Genomic DNA, 21,041 nt, shown 5'->3' with positions numbered 1-21,041 from the left:
TTTAAAAAAAAAGACATAGTGCTGTAGCGTTTAGCGCTTATTTTGCTTGCTGGTCCCTTTTTCTTTTAACCCTGTGACTCTTTTTCAAAGTCAATACATGAGTTGATTTAATACGCTCATGTATCACTTTCACCAGATAGCTTAAAGTGTTACTAAACCCAGTAATATGAAAATAGTTCATCTGCCCCCCCACAGTGCCCACAGCTTACAAATCTTTTTTTTCACATTAAAATACTGCTACTATATACCTTTTTCACTGATCTGTATACCACAATTACATGATAAACTGCAGAGTTTCTCCAGTGCTGAGAGTTCAGAAAGGAGGAGATTTCCTATAGCCTGTATACACGCCCACATATGTGATGCCAATATCATGTGACCTGGCTATCGTTGAGAACAAGTAACTGTTCTCTCCAGCATAAAAGACACAACTGAGCATGTGCAGGATGGCTATTGCCTGTGTGTTAGCTGGCCTTCCCAAGCTAGACATTGCAGGAGGGGGAGGATCTGTGCATACAGGATAGAACAGCCTTTTTACACAATGCTTAATGGTTAATCCCTTAAGTTCCACAGTGAGTATAACAAGTATGCTATGCTGCATATACAGACAGATTTTACTGTTGTGGGTTTAGTAACACTTTAACTTCCTTATGCTGCACCAATTTGGAAGGGTACACCCAGGTGACTTTGAAGCCTTTCCCCTCCTCCCACCCACTCTCGTACCCTCACCTGCCGCTTACCACCCTCTTACCCAGTTCTTCCTTTTTACCCTCTTCTTTTCTCACTTCTTGTTTTCTTTTCTCACTTCTTGTTTATTCTTTCTCTCCTTTACTGGTTTCTAGAGAATACTATCATTGTTGATGAGGCCCTTTTGTACTGAACACTTAAGATTTAAAGGGTTATAGAGAGCTATGTTGTGATTTGATGCTTGACCTCTCCTCCATTTAAGCATTTTTCTCCACAAATAATACTACCTTTCTTACTCTGGAACATGAGTTGAGCAGTGTGAGATCCTAACTCAATTTCTTATTAATATATGTGAAAGATAAGTGAAATTACTGTGCTCAGGGCTTTTATTCTCAGAGAATAGGTGCTGGAACTCCCACCTACTGAGTCACTTCTTGATGGCCAAAAACATGAACACAGTCCACCCTTAAAGCAGAAAGAGGTTTCAAAAGTGGGATGAAACAGCTGTGACCACACAGAACACCAGGGATGGTGTGTCCTCCACCCGGGATGAGGGGTAAATACTTATAACGGACGTAGTGGACTCACATGCCAGCGGCAGAGGGTCGATCACGCTATGGATGCTAGAACATGGAAGAGGATGAGACTGGAACTGTGATGAAGATCAATCGGGGTGCAGGAAGTGGGGATTAGGGATGAGCCGAACACCCCCTGGTTTGGTTCGCACCAGAACCTGCGAACGGACCGAAACTTCGCAAGAACGTTAGAACCCTATTAAAGTCTATGGGACTCGAACGTTCAAAATCAAAAGTGCTAAATTTAACGGCTAATTTGCATAGTATTGTCCTAAAAAGGGTTTAGGGACCTGGGTCCTGCCCCAGGGGACATATATCAATGCAAAAAAAAGTTTTAAAAACTACCGTTTTTTTCGGGAGCAGTGATTTTAATGATGCTTAAAGTGAAAAAAAAAGTGAAATATTCCTTTAAATACCAGACCTGGGGGGTGTCTATAGTATGTCTGTAAAGTGGCGCGTGTTTCCCGTGCTTAGAACAGTCCCTGCACAAAATGACATTTTTAAAGGAATAAAGGTAATTTAAAACTGCTTGCAGCTTTAATGTAATGTCTGGTCCCGGCAATATGGATGAACATCAGTGAGATAAATGGCATGGGTATCCCCCCCCCACAGTCCATTACCAGGCCCTTTGGGTCTTGTATGGATATCAAGGGGAACCCCGCACCCAATTTAAAAAAAGGAAAGGCGTGGGGCCCCCAGACCCTATATACTCTGAACAGCAGTATACAGGCAGTGCAAACAAGACAGGGACTGTAGGTTTGTTGTTAAGTAGAATCTGTTTGTAATTTTGAACTGTTACATTTTTAAAGTGTAGCTCCAGCCAAAAAATCTATTTTTAAGCTTTTTGGAAAACATAGGGAAGGGTTATCACCCCTGTAACATTTGTTTTGCTGTCTGTGCACCTCTTCAGAAGATTTTACCTCACTTTCGTCCCAATGGCAAATGTTTTTTGAAAATTTGGGGTTTTTAGTGAAACAAGGATTGGTGATAAAGCATCGGTGAAGAGGAGACACGTTTTTCCTAAATTAACTCTTACAGAAGAGAATTTCCCTTCCTAGGGGTAGATCTCACTTCCTGTTGTCTCCTTCCGTTTGCAAGTAGGAGTCGTTTGTAAGTTGGATGTTTGAAAGTAGAGGCCTGCCCTATATACTCTGCAGAAATTGCGGCCTTTGGTGTTGGTGTTGCCACAACACTGTAAGCCCTCACAGGTACTGTTGGTGGGTGCATGAACGGGCTCTGCTGTGAAATATTAGATCAAATATTTGTAATTACACGCCCCTGTTGAACAGGGTCAGAAAAATTGGGCCTTTGGTGGTGGTGGTGGTGCTGGTGCCACAACACTGTAAGTCCTCACAGTTACTCTTGGTGGGAGCTGGAACGGGCCCTGCTGTGAATTATTAGATCAAGAATTGTAATTACATGCACCTGTTGAACAGGGGCAGAAAAATGTGGCCTTTCGTGGTGGTGGTGCTGGTGCCACAACACTGTAAGTCCTCACAGTTACTCTTGGTGGGCGTAGAAACAGGCCCTGCTGTGAAATATTAGATCAAGAATTGTAATTACATGTCCCTGTTGAACAGGGGCAGAAAAATTGGGCCTTAGGCACTGGTGCCACAACACTGTAACCCCTCACAGATACTCTAGTTGGAGCGCAGGAATGAGCCCTCCTGCAAAATATTGCATCAAAAATTGTACTTACACGCCCCTGTTAAACAGGGGCTGACAAATTGGGCCTTAGGCACTGGTGCTGGTGCCCCAACACTGCAACCCTTCACAGATACTCTAGTTGGAGCGCAGGAACGAGCCCTGCTGCAAAGTATTGCATCAAAAATTGTAAGTACATGCCCCTTTTAAACAGGGGCTGAAAAATTAGGCCTTAGGCACTGGTGCTGGTGCCACAACACTGCAACCCCTCACAGATGCTCTAGTTGGAGCGCAAGAACAAGCTCTGCTGCAAAGTATTGCACCAAGAATTGTATATACATGCCCCTGTTGAACAGGGTCAGAAAAATTGGGCCTTTGGTGGTGGTGGTGGGGCTGGTGCCACAACACTGTAAGTCCTCACAGTTATTCTTGGTGGGTGCAGAAATGGGCCCTGCTGTGAAATATTAGATCAAGAATTGTAATTACATGTCCCTGTTGAACAGGGGCAGAAAAACTGGGTCTTAGCATGTGCTTCAACAGGTGGACAAGGGGGACGTGTGGTTCAACAGGTGGACAAGGGGGACAGTGTCACTGATTAATGCACTGTCACTGCTCACCATCCTCCTGGCCTCCTCAAATGGTGACAGGACAGTGCATGCATCCCTGATCATGGACCCTTGTTGGCCTTCCAGACATACTCATGGCCTGCAGTGAGATGTAGCTGCACAAAGCTGGGATGTATATTTATATACTGATACTGCAGCTAGCAGAATCAACTGCCTGCCTGTAGTATTATTAGTATGAGAACACCAGCAATTGTCTTCACAGGTAGCTTTAGGTGCACACTGTGCAGAGGACGCAGTACACTAACTATAAATACTGTAGCTGCCTGCCTGTGGTTAGGGATGAGCCGAACACCCCCCGGTTCGGTTCGCACCAGAACCTGCGAACGGACCGAAAATTTGCACGAACGTTAGAACCCCATTGACGTCTATGGGACTCGAACGTTTGAAATCAAAAGTGCTAATTTTAAAGGCTAATTTGCATGGTATTGTCCTAAAAAGGGTTTGGGGACCTGGGTCCTGCCCCAGGGGACATGTATCAATGCAAAAAAAACTTTCAAAAACAGCCGTTTTTTCGGGAGCAGTGATTTTAATGATGCTTAAAGTTAAAAAAAAAAAAAGTGAAATATTCCTTTAAATATCATACCTGGGGGGTGCCTATAGTATACCTGTAAAGTGGCGCGTGTTTCCCGTGCTTAGAACTGTCCCTGCACAAAATGTCATTTTTAAAGGAAAAAAAGTAATTTAAAACTGCTTGCGGCTTTAATGTAATGTCGGGTCCTGGCAATATGGATGAAAATCAGTGAGACAAACAGCATGGGTACCCCCCAGTCCATTACCAAGCCCATAGGGGCTTGTATGGATATTAAGGGGAACCCCGCACCTAAATTAAAAAAAGGAAAGGCATGGGGCCACCAGGCCCTATATACTCTGAACAGCAGTATACAGGCGGTGCAAACAAGACAGGGACTGTAGGTTTGTTGTTAAGTAGAATCTGTTTGTAATTTTGAACTGGTACATTTTTAATGTGTTTAGCTCCAGCCAAAAAATCTATTTTAAGCTTTTTGGAAAACATAGGCAAGGGTTATCACCCCTGTGACATTTGTTTTGCTGTCTGTGCTCCTCTTCAGAAGATTTCACCTAATTTTTTGTCCCAATGACAAATGTTTTTTGAAAGTTTGTGTTTTTTTGTGAAACAAGGATTGGTGATAAAGCATCAGTGGAAAGGAGAAACGTTTTTCCCATATTAACTCTTACAGGAGAGAATTTCCCTTCCTAGGGGTAGATTTCATCTCACTTCCTGTTGTCCCCTTCCGTTTGCAAGTAGGAGTCGTTTGTAAGTTGGATGTTTGAAAGTAGGGGCCTGCCCTATATACTCAGCAGAAATTTGGGCCTTAGGTGCTGTTGTGGCCACAACACTGTAAGCCCTCACAGGGCCCTGATGTGAAATATTAGATCAAGAATTGTAATTACATGCCCCTGTTGAACAGGGGCAGAAAAATTGGGCCTTTGGTGGTGGCGGTGCTAGTGCCACAACACTGCAAGTCCTCACTTGCTTTTGGTGGGCGCAGAAACGGGCCCTGCTTTGAAATATTAGATCAAGAATTGTAATTACATGCCCCTGTTGAACAGGGGCTGAAAAATTGGTCCTTAGGCTCTGGTGCTGGTGCCACAACACTGCAACCCCTCACAGATACTCTAGTTGGAACGCAGAAACGAGCCCTGCTGCAAAGTATTGCATCAAAAATTGTAATTACACGGCCCTGTTAAACAGGGGCTGAAAAATTGGGCCTTAGGCACTGGTGCCCAGAACCAAAAATGTTCTTACAAGCTATCAGCGTGATCATTGAGGAGGAAGAGGATAATTACTCAGGATAGTCACTCAGCATAGGCAGTCTTTGAAGGGATTTGAGATTTCAAAAAAAAATATTCAGTTACATCAGCATCAGGTGCTTGGTAGCTGGTGGTGATCCAAGACTGATTCATTTTTATGAAGGTCAGTCGATCGACCGAGTTGGTGGACAGACGCACCCTGTGATGGGTTACAAAGCCTCCAGCAGCACTGAATGTGCGTTCCGAAAGAACGCTGGGTGCAGGACAGGCCAGTAGCTCAATTTCATACTGTGCAAGCTCTGGCCAGTGATCCATCCTCAAGACCCAGTAACCCAGAGGATTTTCGGTGGGAAAGGTGTCCAAGTCAGATCTTGCCCCTAGGTATTCCTGCACCATGTAAAACAGACGCTGGCGATGGTTGCTGGAACCGAGCATACCTTGAGGCTGCGGACCAAAAAATTGTCTGAACGCATCGGTCAGATGGCCACCTTCTCCACCGCTCCTTCTTTGACTGACCGAAGCCTCAGCAACACGTTGTCCAGAAACAGGAGTTTGTAACCTCCCAGTCTCTGGGAACGCGTTGCACAAACCTTTCTGCAAGGCCTCCCGAAGATGTTTCATCCTCTGCTCCCTCTGCGATGGCAAGATAAGGTCCGCAACCTTACCCTTGTAATGTGGATCAAGGAGGGTTGCCAGCCAGTATTGGTCCTTCTCCTTGATACCACGAATACGAGGATCCTTACGCAGGCTTTGCAGGATCAGGGAGGCCATGCAGCGTAGGTTTGCTGAGGCATTCGGTCCGGAGTCCTCTGGGTCACTAAGGACGACATGGTCTGCAGCCACCTCCTCCCAGCCACGTACAAGTCCATGTGTTTATTGGGGCTGATCCCTTAAAGACTGCTGCTGATGCTGAGTGCCAGGCTCCACCTCCATACTGACACAATCCTCCTCCTCCTCGTCCTCTTCCTGTGTGATCGGTGGGCACGCAGGAACACTGTCTGGATAAAGGGGGCCTTGAGAGCTAAGGAAGTCCTCCTCTTCCTGCCTCTGTTCTGCCTCAAGTGCCCTGTCCATTATTCCACGCAGCGTGTGCTCCAACAGGTGGATAAGGGGGACAGTGTCTCTGATGCATGCACTGTCACTGCTCACCATCCTCGTGGCCTCCTCAAATGGTGACAGGACAGTGCATGCATCCCTGATCATGGCCCACTGGCGTGGGGAAAAAAAACAAGCTCCCCTGACCCTGTCCTGGTGCCATAGTCGCACAGGTACTCATTGATGGCCCTCTGCTGCATGTGCAACCGCTGCAGCATGGCCAACGTTGAGATCCACCTGGTGGGCATGTCACAGATTAGGCGGTTCTTGGGCAGGTTAAACTCCTTTTGGAGGTCTGCCAGCCGAGCACTGGCATTATATGACCGGCAGAAATGCACACAGACTTTCCTGGCCTGCCTCAGGACATCCTGTAAGCCCGGGTACCTGCCCAAGAACCGCTGCACCACCAAGTTAAGGACGTGAGCCAAACAGGGCGCATGGGTCATTTGTCCCTGTCGGAGGGCAGAAAGGAGGTTGGCGCCATTGTCGCAAACCACCATTCCTGCCTTAAGTTGGCGTGGCGTCAACCACCTCTGAACCTGCCCCTGCAGAGCTGACAGAACCTCTTCCCCAGTGTGGCTCCTGTCCCCCAAGCACACCAGCTCAAGCACCGCATGGCATCTTTTGGCCTGCATACTTGCGTAGCCCTTTGAACAGCTATGGAGAACCGCTGGTTCTGAGGACAAAGCACAGGAAGAGGCCATGGAGAAAGAAGAAGAGGAGGGGGTGGAGGAGAGAGGTGTGTCACAATCATTAGTAGTGGCATTTTGGAGGCGTGGTGGCGGAACAACCTCCAACACTACTGCACCTTGTCCTGCATCCTTCCCTGCTGCCAGCAGAGTCACCCAATGCACGGTGAAACTTAGGTAATGTCCCTGTCCATGCCTGCTGGACCATGAGTCAGCGGTAATATGCACCTTACTGCTGACCGCCCTGTCCAGCGAGGCCAAGACATTGCCTTCCACATGCCGGTAGAGAGCCGGAATCGCCTTCCGTGAGAAAAAGTGGCGTTTGGGTACCTGCCACTGAGGAACCGCACATTCCACAAACTCACAAAAGGGGACAGAGTCTACCAACTGAAAAGGCAGCAGTTGAAGTGCTAGCAATTTTGCCAAGCTAGCATTCAACCGCTGGGCATGTGGATGGCTGGGAGCGAACTTCTTTCAGCGGTGCAGCAGCTGGGGCAGGGAAATTTGCCTGGTACAATCTGACGTCGGTGTACCGAAAGCAGATTGCCTACAAATACTTGGCTGTGACACACCTAATTCTACACCCTCATTCCTCTCAGTGCAGGTCTCAGAGAGGACTGAAGGTATAGTGGGGTTGGAGATCTCAGCTGATAAGGAGCAAGGAGAGGTCCTCTTTGTTCTTTGGTGTGGGTCTTTTAAATACGCTTGCCAACGACTGCATGGCAGGTCAACATATGTCTGGTCAAGCATGTGGTGCCCAAGCGGGAGATGTTTTGGCCACGTGAGATACGCTTGAGACATATGTTGCAAATAGCAGCGGTGCGATCTGATGCACTCGTCTCAAAATGGCCCACACCAAAGAACTTTTTGAATAACGCGCAGAGACTGCAGCGCTCTGCACATGCGGAGCTTTGGGGTGTGATGCAGTCAGTGTGCTGCCCTTAGGCTGGCCCCTGGAGGGCATCCTGCCTCATTGGTGATGTGCCGCCTCCTTCTCCTCCTCCTCTCTCCTATCAGACACCCACGTTGAGTCAGTGTCCTCATCATCCGATCCCTCCTCATTACTGGAGCAAACCTTGCAGTATGCTGCAGCAGGGGGAGCATGACTGCCAGATTGCTGTCCTTCTTGGGCACCCCCTCTGTCCATGCTCATGTTACTGCCTTCATCTAGCTCAGAATCATAATCAGAGCCTTCCAAACGCTGGGCATCCTCCTGGAGCATGTACCCAACACTGTGGTCAAACAGTTCGAGGGACTCCTCAGGAGGACATGGTGGGGCTAGGGAAGTAGTCACTGATGACATTGAGCCGAGGGAAGAGGCCGCTGCTTTGCCAGACAAAGTACCCTGAGCATGGGTGAGAGAGGATGGGGAGGATGAGGACGGCTTGGTCATCCACTCAACCAAGTCTTCCGCATGTTGCAGCTCAACATGGCCAGCTGCCGAAAAAAAGGCCAAGCGTGTCCCACGGCCACGTGCTGATGAGGATGCACCGTCTCCACGACCAGCACTGTTGCCTCTAGACACAGAGCCTGCTTGCCCTCTTTTATTGGCTTGTGACTGTCTGCCTCTCCTTCCAACCTTTTACAGATAGTTTTAGGTGAACACTGTGCAGAGGTCGCACTACACTAACTTGTACTTTTAGCTGAACACTGTGAGCAGGACGCACTACACTAACTTGTAGCTTTAGCTGAACACTGTGAGCAGGATGCGCTACACTAACTTGTAGCTTTAGCTGAACACTGTGCAGAGGTCTTACTACACTAACTTGTAGTTTTAGCTGAACACTGTGAGCAGGACGCACTACACTAACTTGTAGCTTTAGCTGAACACTGTGAGCAGGACCCACTGATGTAGAATAGTAATAGTATCGAACCAGGCAGAACTTCAGCAATGCAGGTTTATTAACAGCTGATAACATACAGGTTTATGTTCAAAGTATTACAATATACAGGTCTAATTTATACAGTTTCTTACAATGCATGCATATTAGATATAAATATTCTTATCCTCTAACCCAATTGAAACAATTGTGAATTGTTCTCACCTTGAACCAGAATGGGTCTTTACTGCCAATTCTTGGGAACCTGTCACCTGATAGGGACCAGCCAATTGGCCGGTGGTCTGGTCCCCTCACAGAGTTCTGAGTTCCAGCTCGACCAAGTTTGTGAGGGAAATTCACCTGAGACCACATTCTGGAACAAGTCAAGAAGTCTTCTCTGACTCGTACGAGGAGACAAGTTAGGACAGATACTTGCCCATTGGTTCTGACCTCTATGACCCGTGCAATAGGGCAGAATACACAGAGTTCAGCCTTATGAGCTCCTATCTGACTTGTCTGTCTAACAATTCCAGAGCTTGCATTTATATACCCTTTACAAGTCTTATCCTAACCATCTCTCTTACATATGATTGGTCGCTAAGATCAATGTAACTAACTATAAATCTGACACCTGTTCTACAACCAGATAAACTTAATTATTCCCAAAATTCCTATATGTTCATTAAAGTGATTTATAACTGGTTTTGTCCAATTAAAAACACCTGTATAGAGACAGTCTGGCACCCAGCTGTGTTATCAAACTCTCCTTATCTTGATAAGATTTAACTAGCTTCAAGGATTTGCTGATTTACGACTTTGAGACAATTAACTTTCAATAACCCCACCAGATGTTTTATATGTTTCACTATATGCATGTATTTTAACAGTTTTAATGAGGGCACAAGCAGACCTTTGTTTGACCCTGTCAAACTTAATTAATGTTCTGTACATAACTTTCCTGTATTCCACCTAATTATTTTAACCACCTGTTTTCTTATCTGTCTGAGACAATTCTATATTACTTGAATCTATTCTAATGAACTTTCACCCAGTAAACTATAAAAGTATAAGAAAGAAGCAGAGAGGTCATCCAAAGTTCAGCATTTAAAATGAAGACTTTCTAAATCTATGGAAAACGCAGTATACATTATTAAAAATTAATAATTGTTGCTTTACTTATTGAATAATAATATTGATAAAACCACTACTATATAATAATATGAATAATAATAATAATAATCAATAAAATATATGCAAATCAATATGAATAATATGAAATACATTGGCTAAAATGAGATTCTACAACATTTCCCCCCTGTTGAGGCATAAGCCTCACAGCAATTACAGTAAAGATCACCCACCATGCCCTTCAGAGACCCCATGCACCCGACACTTATCGCATAAATTGTCCAAAAAAAATTTAAAAATAAATCAGTCCAAAAAATAAATAAATCAGTCCAATCAAAAACACACTGCATCTTCTTCTGTAGCTGCAAAGTCCTTCTCCATATGTGGCACGGAAAATATAGTTGTCAGTCTCAGTGGCATCGTGATCATTCTTGCCACAAACTTCTTGCAACAGGCAACAGTTACTCAGCAACATCACATCAAGGATAACAGGGAAGAGGAACAATCCATTCAGCTAGTGAATGAAAGCCAAGTATGTGGTCCCAAGGAGCATTCTGCAGACTCAGTCCCATAAGGCTCTGCCTTTTCCTGCATAGGTCTTTTCAGCTTAGCCAAGTGCTTGATGTTTTTTGAAGAGATCTCCTTCTTCATCATCATTTGCTGGTCCAGTATCATAGCACAAGCTGCTTTGGAAGCTGTAAGACACAAGTTCAGTGCATACCTGTTCTGCAAGGTTCAAGTCTCAGATGTTTCAGTTCCTTCTTTATTGCATGAAATCCTTCCTTTGTAGCAATTTAACATTTGTAACAAGTTGCATCATGTCTTCTGAGATTTTATTTATTTTATTTATTTCAGGTACTTATATAGCGCTGTCAATTTACGCAGCGCTTTACATATATATATTATACATTCACATCAGTCCCTATACCCTCAAGGAGCTTACAATCTAAGGTCCCTAACTCACATTCATACCTATACTAGGGCCGATTTAGACAGGATCCAATTAACCTACCAGCATGTCTTTGGAGTGTGGGAGGAAACCGGAGTACCCGGAGGAAACCCACGCAGACACAGGGAGAACATGCAAACTCCAGGCAGGTAGTGTTGTGGTCGGGATTCGAACCAGCGACCCTTCTTACTGCTAGGCGAAAGTGCTACCCACTGCGCCACTGTGCCGCCCCATCACCCAATATTTGTCTGGATATAAAATACACTTCAAAAATATAGTTATAAAAAATAAAAATTAAAATAAAGTCAGTGTCAGGATACAATAGGTCTCCGGCAAGCACTTCAGGGCAACCTACACAGCAATGGCTCCTACACTCTCATTTTATTTAATAACTTAATTTAGTGTGTTCCTTTTACTTCTACAAAATCCGCTAAAATAATATAAATATATCTATATAGTTTTATCATAATACAATACTCTTACAATATTAATAATAATTATTATTATAAATCCCTTGAAGTACATGTTTTCACTACAAAGTATTTTATACAGACTATTCTTTTTACATTTCCCAACCTATACTATTTCCCATACAATAATTGTAAAATTCTTATCATTTCTTAACCTTGACTCCACCTATCAGTCACTATTACCCTGGTCATGTCATACTGTCAATATAGTCAGTCCAGATATTTCATTAGTTTTAATTTTGTAGTCTTCCCACAAAGTTTGCTAAACCCAAAACCATTTCACTTTTTGTCAATTTTTGCACATACTATACTGCAGAATATTATACAATAACAGTCAGCATGGGTCTCTTCTGTCAGTCACTGCTATACTGTCTAAGTCAGTAGCCTACCTCTCCTATGTCTTAAAACATGGATTATAAAACAAAATCATGACAAATATCATAACATATCCTATAAAGCATCAATAGCATACAGTCTTTAGCGATAATGTCATACTCATTACATTACACCTCCCCACTTTTTTTTTTTTTTTCCAAAAAATGATAAAGCTATTTGTTTATAATGATTGAACATTTACTCAAAGTGGAACTCTACTCACAAAAATGTGATAAAATAACGTTCATTAGCAAGAAAAATACATTCCACATTAATTATTATGCTACCATTCTACTGAAGCCCATAACCTTTGAGCAGCAGTAGAATTTCAGGCTGGCCTCTAGATTTTAAGCAGTGCAAAAAATAGAGCACAACTGAGCCTGTGTAGAGCAGGGTGGAACAGTGCATTTTAAACAGTATAGGCACTTATTTTTTACTGTGCTTCATAGCTACACCTGCAAAAGGGGTCAGCCTCAAGTGATCCAGCAGGAATTAAGTTTGTGATCAAAGTTCCACTTTAAGGTGTTCACAATATTAATACTTATAACATATATAACAAACAAAACAACAGTAAGTCTCTACATACAAAGTATCACATATAATTAATTAGCATTGTCCATTACTGAAATAATTCCAATGTCTTTGTCTGCAACAGTCTCTTGTATGTATTCCACTTGCACTTATGTGAATAACACTCTTGGTAATCTCATTCAGACTTTGACTACTATAGAAATGGAAAATGTCACTGTCACAAATGTGGATTTAAATGGACACTTGAATTGTGAATTCTTCCACTTCCTTTTATGATCTTTAATGTACTTGCAGTCATCAAGAGTTACTGACATACATTCCTTTAGTGTCTTTGACTGGAACAAGAGATCGCATCTAAAACAAGGATCTGTTTAGAAACAAAACTACACCAATCTGGTTAATTATTTTAAACACATGAACATTTTATCCCCCACTGTACAGCATGAAGTCTAAGCAACTATCATTTGCCTCTAGAACTCCTAAATTTAGTGACAAATCTATCCAAAGTTTCATATGGCCCAGTAAATTGTATTTAATTTGGTCTACAACAGCCCATACAACCTATCCATCAATGAATATGAGTGTGGACACAAAGTTCTATCGTCTATGCCAAGCATAGAGCAGAATGGAACAGATTTTTCATAAAAATGGGTACAATTATCTGATATCAGTGCTGTATACACTCCAATCCTGGGAAAAATTTCCCACATCAGACACTTAGCTGTTGTCTCGTACATTTGCATGACCATATGAAAAACTGTGATTTACTTTAAAAAGGAGCAGACATTTATTAAAGTATATCTATATCTACAGCTTTGTTCTTTCATTGCAATAAAGTCTATATACAGGCACACAAAATAGGCTTTGAAGAACTACATTTTGTGAAACTACATTGTGATTGTTCATAATTAAAAAGAAATCAAAATAAAATTACATGGTCACTTGCACAGTCTGTTAAATCTAAAGAGATTAAGAAAATGTGCATTACTATGTCCCTTCCTTAAGAATAATTATATACAAATTTTATTGTTAAAGCGGGGGTTCACCCACACCGCCAAAAAAAAAAAAAATTAAAAGCCAGCAGCTACAAATACTGCAGCTGCTGACTTTTAATACATGGCCACTTACCTGTCCCGGGGTCCAGCGATGTCGGCAGGGGACGGCGAGAACCCGCTCGGTTCTCGCCAGCTGCCGCCGCTATCCTAGGTGAGGGAGTCAGGAAGTGAAGCGTTGCGGCTTCACTTCCCGGTTCCCTACTGCGCATGTGCGAGTCGCGCTGCGCATCCCTAGTGGTCCCCGCTCTCTCCTGGGAGCTGTGTGTTCCCAGCAGACAGCGCGCTCGGGACGGGAAGAGGCATAGACTCCCATGGGAGTCTATGCCGGAAGTGGGTGCAAATACCTGTCTTAGACCCCCCTCCCCCCTGAAAGGTGCCAAATGTGACACCAGAGGGGGGGAGGGTTCCGAAAAGCGGAAGTTCCATTTTTGTGTGGAACTCCACTTTAATTAGATCATATTAATGCAGAGTGACCCTAATCCAAAAACTGACTTTGCCAACTGTAGTAGCATAACTAGGAACTTGAATAATAAAAAATCAAAAGGAGTGAAATTTTACAAAGTATAACTTTACATATGAAAATGTGCTGGCTGCTCCTGGAATAAAGAAACAAATTATTACTTTAGGCAAACTAATAATCAGCCTGATGATTACTAAATATTGTAATCAGGTAGGACAAAATAAGTTATAGCCAATACCAATAAGGGACCTTGCTCACCAGAGTTTACAAGCTAAGATAAAAAATTAAGGCTCTAATTATCTAATTCTAATTCACCCCCCTGTATGTGCTACATATAGCACATATAATAAGATGGTAGCACTGTTACCATGCATCACTCTTCACTATTCTTTTTAGAAAATAATAAACAAATATAAATTTGGAGTTCCCTTGTACCAAATAAATAAATCCCATTACTATCTTTGTGATTACTACTAAGTAGGAAAATATATAAAGATGACAGTATACATAATACTGTACAATAAGATAGGGACATGACAAAATAAACAACAAAAGCTACAAGGGAGAATAAGCACCCTACTTACAAGAGTGATACACTAAAAATAAAATGCACCTTGCACTACTGCAGTCCATAATATAAAAGACAGAATATGTCATGAAAGACGTCCTGTTAGTTCAGCCGTCGGCGGAAGATCGGTTAACAGAACTATTGTCAGTAGAACCAGAGGACGCGTTCGGAGACGCGTTGACACGAACGGACGCATGCGGGTGCGCGCTAACACGAGCGGGTGTACGCGGGTACACGATGAGACGAACGGGCACGTACGATCGGTACTCGGGCGTGCACGTGTGCACGCGGCGGCGCGCAGACGTGCGGTGTGACAGCTTTTGGCGCCATTAGGTCTATTTAAAGGTGCCTGTCAGCATGCTTCCTTGCTGTCCGGTCTACAGCGTTCCCTGTGACCCTAAGCTTCCAGTATACCTGTTTACCTGATTCCTGTTACCCGGCTCGTTCCTGACTTCTCCTGTTTGCTGCCAGTCCCTGACCTCGGCTTGTCTGACGATTCTCCTGCCTCATCCTTCAGTTATTACCTGCCTGTCTGTTGCCGACCCGGTCCGTGCCCTGACTACTCTCCTGGTTCCGTTTTGTACCTGCTCTGCTTACCTGTGTTTTGACCCGGCCTGTCTGACTTCGTTAAGTGCTTCAGTTGTACTACAGAACACCTCCCAGTTGCCTGTTGTTCCTGAGTTCCTGTCGGTGGATCCAGTGTTCCTGATAGTTCTTCTGCTGCTGCACCAGAGGTCCGGATCAACCCTACACCTGCCACTTACCAAGCACTTGTGGCCCCCTGCGCTCTTGAGTCCCTGTCTTCTCTATCAGGGGCTCTCGAACCAGAGGCACACGAGAGGCTACTCCTTGCATTCTGGGCTCCACCACCAGGTACGTGACAGTACCGGACAGCCATGTCTGAGCCCACGCAGGGAGCCTCTCCTATGGATGAACTCTGCCGCCATCTTGCTGGACTTACCCAGGCAGTAAAGAGCCTACAAGAAGGCTACACCCAGCTGGAAGGCCAAGTCCAGGCCCTAGCAGCTTCTACACCTCCAGTATCCGGGACTTCTGCTTCACCATCAGTGGTCATGTTGCCGCCTGAACCCAGGGTCCCCACGCCTGAAAGATTTTCGGGTAACCGGAGCAAATTCAGGTCCTTCCGCAACTCATGTGAGCTCTTTTTTGCCCTTCAACCAAGGACTTTCTCCCTGGAAGCCACCAAGGTGGGGTTCGTGATCTCGCTGCTGACCGGCGAGCCCCAGTCCTGGGCCCATCGCTTGTTAGAAAAGAAAGACACCTCACTTGATACTCTGGATACCTTCTTTCGGGCTATGTCATCCCTATATGAAGACCCACAGCTGACTGCCACGGCAGAGACAGCCTTGCACACCCTACAGCAAGGCCGCAGACCTGTTGAGGACTATGCATCAGAATTCAGACGCTGGAGTTCTGATACAAATTGTAACAATGCCGCCCTACGGTATCAGTTCCGTATGGGCCTTTCAGAATCCTTGAAGGATGAACTAGCCCGAGTGGGCCTTCCTGAGACTCTAGAGGACCTCATAGACCTTTCCATCCAAATAGACAGACGCCTAAGAGAACGACGTACAGAGCGATCTTCTGGCCCTGCTCGTCCTGTCTGGATGCTGCCCCGGGTGCCTAGTTCTCCCCACTCCGCTCCTCCAGCTTCTACTACCATGACTTCAGATACACCAGAAGCAATGCAGCTGGGACTCTTACGGCCATCCCTCACTCCTGAAGAGCGTCAACGCCGTCGGGCTGGTAACCTGTGCCTATATTGCGGGGAACCCGGACACTTTGTACGGACATGCCCGGCCAAGCTTCGTAAGTGCCTCTCTGTTTCTCCTGCTCTTACCCCAGCTTCACTGAATAATATGTCTCACCTGGCTGTCCCGCTTCTTTTACAGCTCCCAGGAGGGAATATACCAACCAGCGCTATCATTGATTCCGGGGCCTGCAGCGGCTTTATAGACTTGTCCTTCGCTTCCAGACATCATATTCCCATCCGGCCCAGGGCGAAAGGACTTTCAGTATATCTGGCCGATGGTTCTACCCTCAGATCAGGACCAGTAACCCAGGAAACAGTACCCATGCTCACCACCATTGCTGGCACTCATCAAGAGCTACTTTGCCTGGACGTCATTGAATCTCCTCTATTCCCCATCATATTGGGCATGCCTTGGCTCAAGGCCCATAATCCACAAGTTGATTGGGCCTCAGGGAAAATTAAATTTCCTTCCTCTTATTGCCACCAACACTGTCTACCAGAAGTTACTCAAGCTCCCTCTGCCCTGTTGTGCATGGAAACTGATGCCGAGACCCGTCAAGTTGTACCGGAAGTCTACCATAGCTTTCTGGACGTTTTCAGTCAAAAAGGGGCCGAGACCCTTCCTCCCCACCGGCCATATGACTGTCCGATTGAGCTTCTCCCAGGGGCAGAGATTCCTTTTGGGAGAATATTTCCTTTATCAGAGTTAGAACTAGGAGTATTAAAGACTTACATTGACGATAATCTTAAGAAAGGCTTCATCCAACCTTCCACATCTCCGGCAGGAGCAGGAATCTTTTTTGTGGAAAAGAAAGACCATTCTTTGCGCCCTTGTGTAGATTATCGGGCACTCAATAAAATTACAATCAAGAACCGCTATCCCTTACCATTAGTGCCAGAACTTTTTCAGAGGCTGGGGTCTGCAGTAGTGTTTTCAAAATTGGATCTTCGAGGTGCCTACAACCTTGTCCGCATTCGCAAGGGAGACGAATGGAAGACTGCTTTCCGTACCCGGTTTGGGCACTTCGAATATTTAGTTATGCCTTTCGGACTCTGTAATGCTCCTGCCACATTTCAGCATTTTGTAAATGACATTTTCAGAGACTACCTTGACCTGTTTGTTGTTATTTATCTAGATGACATTCTAATCTTCTCTTCTTCCCTAGTTGAACACCGTGAACATGTCAGAAACGTTTTGACCCGACTTCGCCTGCACGGCCTTTACGCCAAGCCTGAGAAATGTGTCTTCGAGCAGGAGAGTATTCAGTTCCTTGGTCTTATTATCTCTGTGGAAGGCATCAAAATGGACCCTCAGAAGGTCTCCGCCATTCTGGACTGGCCCGCTCCCACTGACAAGAAAGGGATTCAACGTTTCGTGGGATTTTCGAATTTTTATAGAAAATTCATCAAGGGATTCTCCACCATCATTGCTCCCATTACAAGATTGACCCAACAGGGCCTCAAGTTCCACTGGTCTACGGAAGCTCAGATGGCCTTTACTACGCTGAAGGATCTGTTTGTCTCAGCTTCAGTTTTAAAACATCCTGATTCCACGTTACCCTACATCCTGGAGGTGGACGCTTCGGAAATAGCGGTCGGTGCAGTACTCTCCCAAAGACAGGGGCCTAGGGCTCTTCTGCACCCAGTCGCTTTTTTTTCCCGTAAATTATCAGAAGCAGAAAGGAACTATGACGTGGGTGATCGAGAATTGTTAGCGATCAAAGCTGCGTTGGAGGAATGGCGATACCTGTTAGAGGGAGCAGCCCACCCGATTCTTGTTTATACAGATCACAAGAATCTAGAATATTTAAAGACTGCCAAGAGGTTGAAACCACGACAGGCCAGATGGGCACTGTTTTTTACTAGATTTTCTTTCCATATTACCTACTGCCCCGGGTCAAAAAATATCAAGCCTGACGCTCTGTCACGGATGTACAGCGATTCGGAAGCACCTTCCCCACCAGATACCATCTTGTCCGCAGGGAACTTTCTGTTACTCCAAGGGGATCTACTGTCACAGATTAAGCAAGCCTCCAGGAGCGTTTCCGCTCCACCTGCTACAACTCTACAGGCCAGAGATGATCTTCTGTGGTTTAAGGATAAGATCTTCGTACCTCAGGAGGTGCGAACGGCAGCTCTTAGTTCTTGCCATGACCATATGTTAGCTGGCCACTTTGGAGTACATAAAACATCTGAACTTCTTCAGCGCACGTTCTGGTGGCCATCATTAAGAAAGGACTGCAAGGACTACGTGGAAGCATGTGTCACCTGTATCCAAAATAAAGGTAGCAAGTCTAAGGCCTGGGGCCTGTTAAAACCACTATCTGTCCCGGAGAAACCATGGAGGATGATCTCCATGGATTTTATTGTCGAGTTGCCACCTTCTGAAAGTTACACTACGATCTTCGTAATTGTGGATAGATTATCCAAGATGGCACATTTCTTACCAATGAAAGGTACTCCTACTGCTGTTGAAACTGCCAGGACATTTATTAAGGAGGTGGTGAGGCTTCATGGCATCCCTGCCAATATTACTTCCGATCGGGGGGTACAATTCACCTCGAGGTTTTGGAGAGCTCTCTGTGAATCCCTGAAAATTGATCTTGCCTTCTCTTCTGCCTATCACCCCCAAACAAATGGCCAGACGGAGAGAACGAATCAGACGCTGGAGCAGTATCTGCGCTGCTTTTCCTCGTTCTCCCAGGATGATTGGGCTCCGCTTCTTTCCCTTGCCGAATTTGCATACAATAACTCTGTTCATTCCGCTACAAAACAAACACCATTTTTTGCAAATTATGGGTTCCATCCTCTGTTCTTGTCCACTAACATTCCGGAGTGTCCAGTACCAGCTGTTCAAGAAAACCTAAACTTCTTTGAATCGAATAATAAGCTTCTGCAAGAGACTATGGCAAGGACCCAGAACTACAACAAAGAGGTGTTTGATAAGAAGAGAAGGGGGGAGCTTGATCTTAAACCTGGAGATTTGGTTTGGCTATCTACTTTGAATCTAAGATTGGCCTGTCCTTCCAAAAAAGTGGGTCCCAAGTTCATGGGTCCTTTTCCAGTGACAAGAAAAATTAATAATGTGGCCTACGAACTAAAGCTACCAGAATCATTCCGGATTCATCCGGTCTTTCATGTTGCCCTACTCAAACCCGCAGTTCCTGATCCTTTTGTCAACCGGAGGGTCAATCCCCCTGAACCCGTGATCATTGACGGAGAAACTGAATATGAGGTCGAGTCCATTCTGGATTGTAGGAAGAGACGTAACCAAGTCCAGTTCTTGGTAAAGTGGAAGGGGTATGGGCCTGAGGAAAACTCCTGGGAGCCGGAGTCCAACATCCATGCTAGGAGATTGATACTTGCCTTTAAAAGATCTCATCCAAGTAAGATGGCACAGTTGGGCATCCGGAGGCTGCCCCTTGGGAGGGGGCAATGTCATGAAAGACGTCCTGTTAGTTCAGCCGTCGGCGGAAGATCGGTTAACAGAACTATTGTCAGTAGAACCAGAGGACGCGTTCGGAGACGCGTTGACACGAACGGACGCATGCGGGTGCGCGCTAACACGAGCGGGTGTACGCGGGTACACGATGAGACGAACGGGCACGTACGATCGGTAGTCTCGGGCGTGCACGTGTGCACGCGGCGGCGCGCAGACGTGCGGTGTGACAGCTTTTGGCGCCATTAGGCCTATTTAAAGGTGCCTGTCAGCATGCTTCCTTGCTGTCCGGTCTACAGCGTTCCCTGTGACCCTAAGCTTCCAGTATACCTGTTTACCTGATTCCTGTTACCCGGCTCGTTCCTGACTTCTCCTGTTTGCTGCCAGTCCCTGACCTCGGCTTGTCTGATGATTCTCCTGCCTCATCCTTCAGTTATTACCTGCCTGTCTGTTGCCGACCCGGTCCGTGCCCTGACTACTCTCCTGGTTCCGTTTTGTACCTGCTCTGCTTACCTGTGTTTTGACCCAGCCTGTCTGACTTCGTTAAGTGCTTCAGTTGTACTACAGAACACCTCCCAGTTGCCTGTTGTTCCTGAGTTCCTGTCGGTGGATCCAGTGTTCCTGATAGTTCTTCTGCTGCTGCACCAGAGGTCCGGATCAACCCTACACCTGCCACTTACCAAGCACTTGTGGCCCCCTGCGCTCTTGAGTCCCTGTCTTCTCTATCAGGGGCTCTCGAACCAGAGGCACACGAGAGGCTACTCCTTGCATTCTGGGCTCCACCACCAGGTACGTGACAGAATACCTATTATAACCTACAGTTTATATTCTAATAAAAAATCAACAAATGTTTAAGAATAAGAATGTATTCTGAGATTTTATTTAATTAATTTATTTATTTTTATGGTCAGCTCATCCAGTGTCTGTCTAAAGGCACCAGACATAACTCCTCTAAATGTGCCTCTTTCATCTTAGTACAGAGTATTGAGATGACCTGTTGAAATAAATGGCTTAATATTGTATAAAAAGCCTTCAATAATGATGATTTTTCGTGAGATGAATTTTGGAATTATATCAGCTTGAGTCAGCTTAAATCAAAACCGTGTGTTTTATTGTACACACATAAACTTGGAAAATACTTACAAAAATAGTACATTCATATTCAGAATTAGTGTTGTTTCATATATGCAAAAAATGTTCAAATATAGTTCATTTGTTTCAAAGATCTGAAAAGAGTTCTTAAAGTCATTAGACATGTGCTTTCCTTTTGTCTTAGTCTTTTAAGATGGCCGTTTAACTTCTTGTGTCCTGGAAGAAATTCTGTATGCATAGAATAGAGAGAGATGGAGCTGTGTGTCTTGAAGAGGGATATGTGTCTGGCTTTGA

General features: G+C 45.0%; 1 protein-coding gene across 1 annotated transcript in view; it reads left to right on the top strand.

Annotated features, from left to right (window-relative positions):
• Positions 1–21,041, top strand: part of LOC141139454 (serotransferrin-A-like) — a 320,870-nt gene that overhangs the window by 47,417 nt on the left and 252,412 nt on the right. The window lies entirely within an intron of this gene.

The sequence above is a fragment of the Aquarana catesbeiana genome, linkage group LG04 (assembly GCF_042186555.1).
Source record: "Aquarana catesbeiana isolate 2022-GZ linkage group LG04, ASM4218655v1, whole genome shotgun sequence".
NCBI lineage: Eukaryota > Metazoa > Chordata > Amphibia > Anura > Ranidae > Aquarana > Aquarana catesbeiana.
The sequence above is the reverse complement of the archived record's forward strand: the minus strand, read 5'-3'. Positions and strand labels throughout refer to the sequence as shown.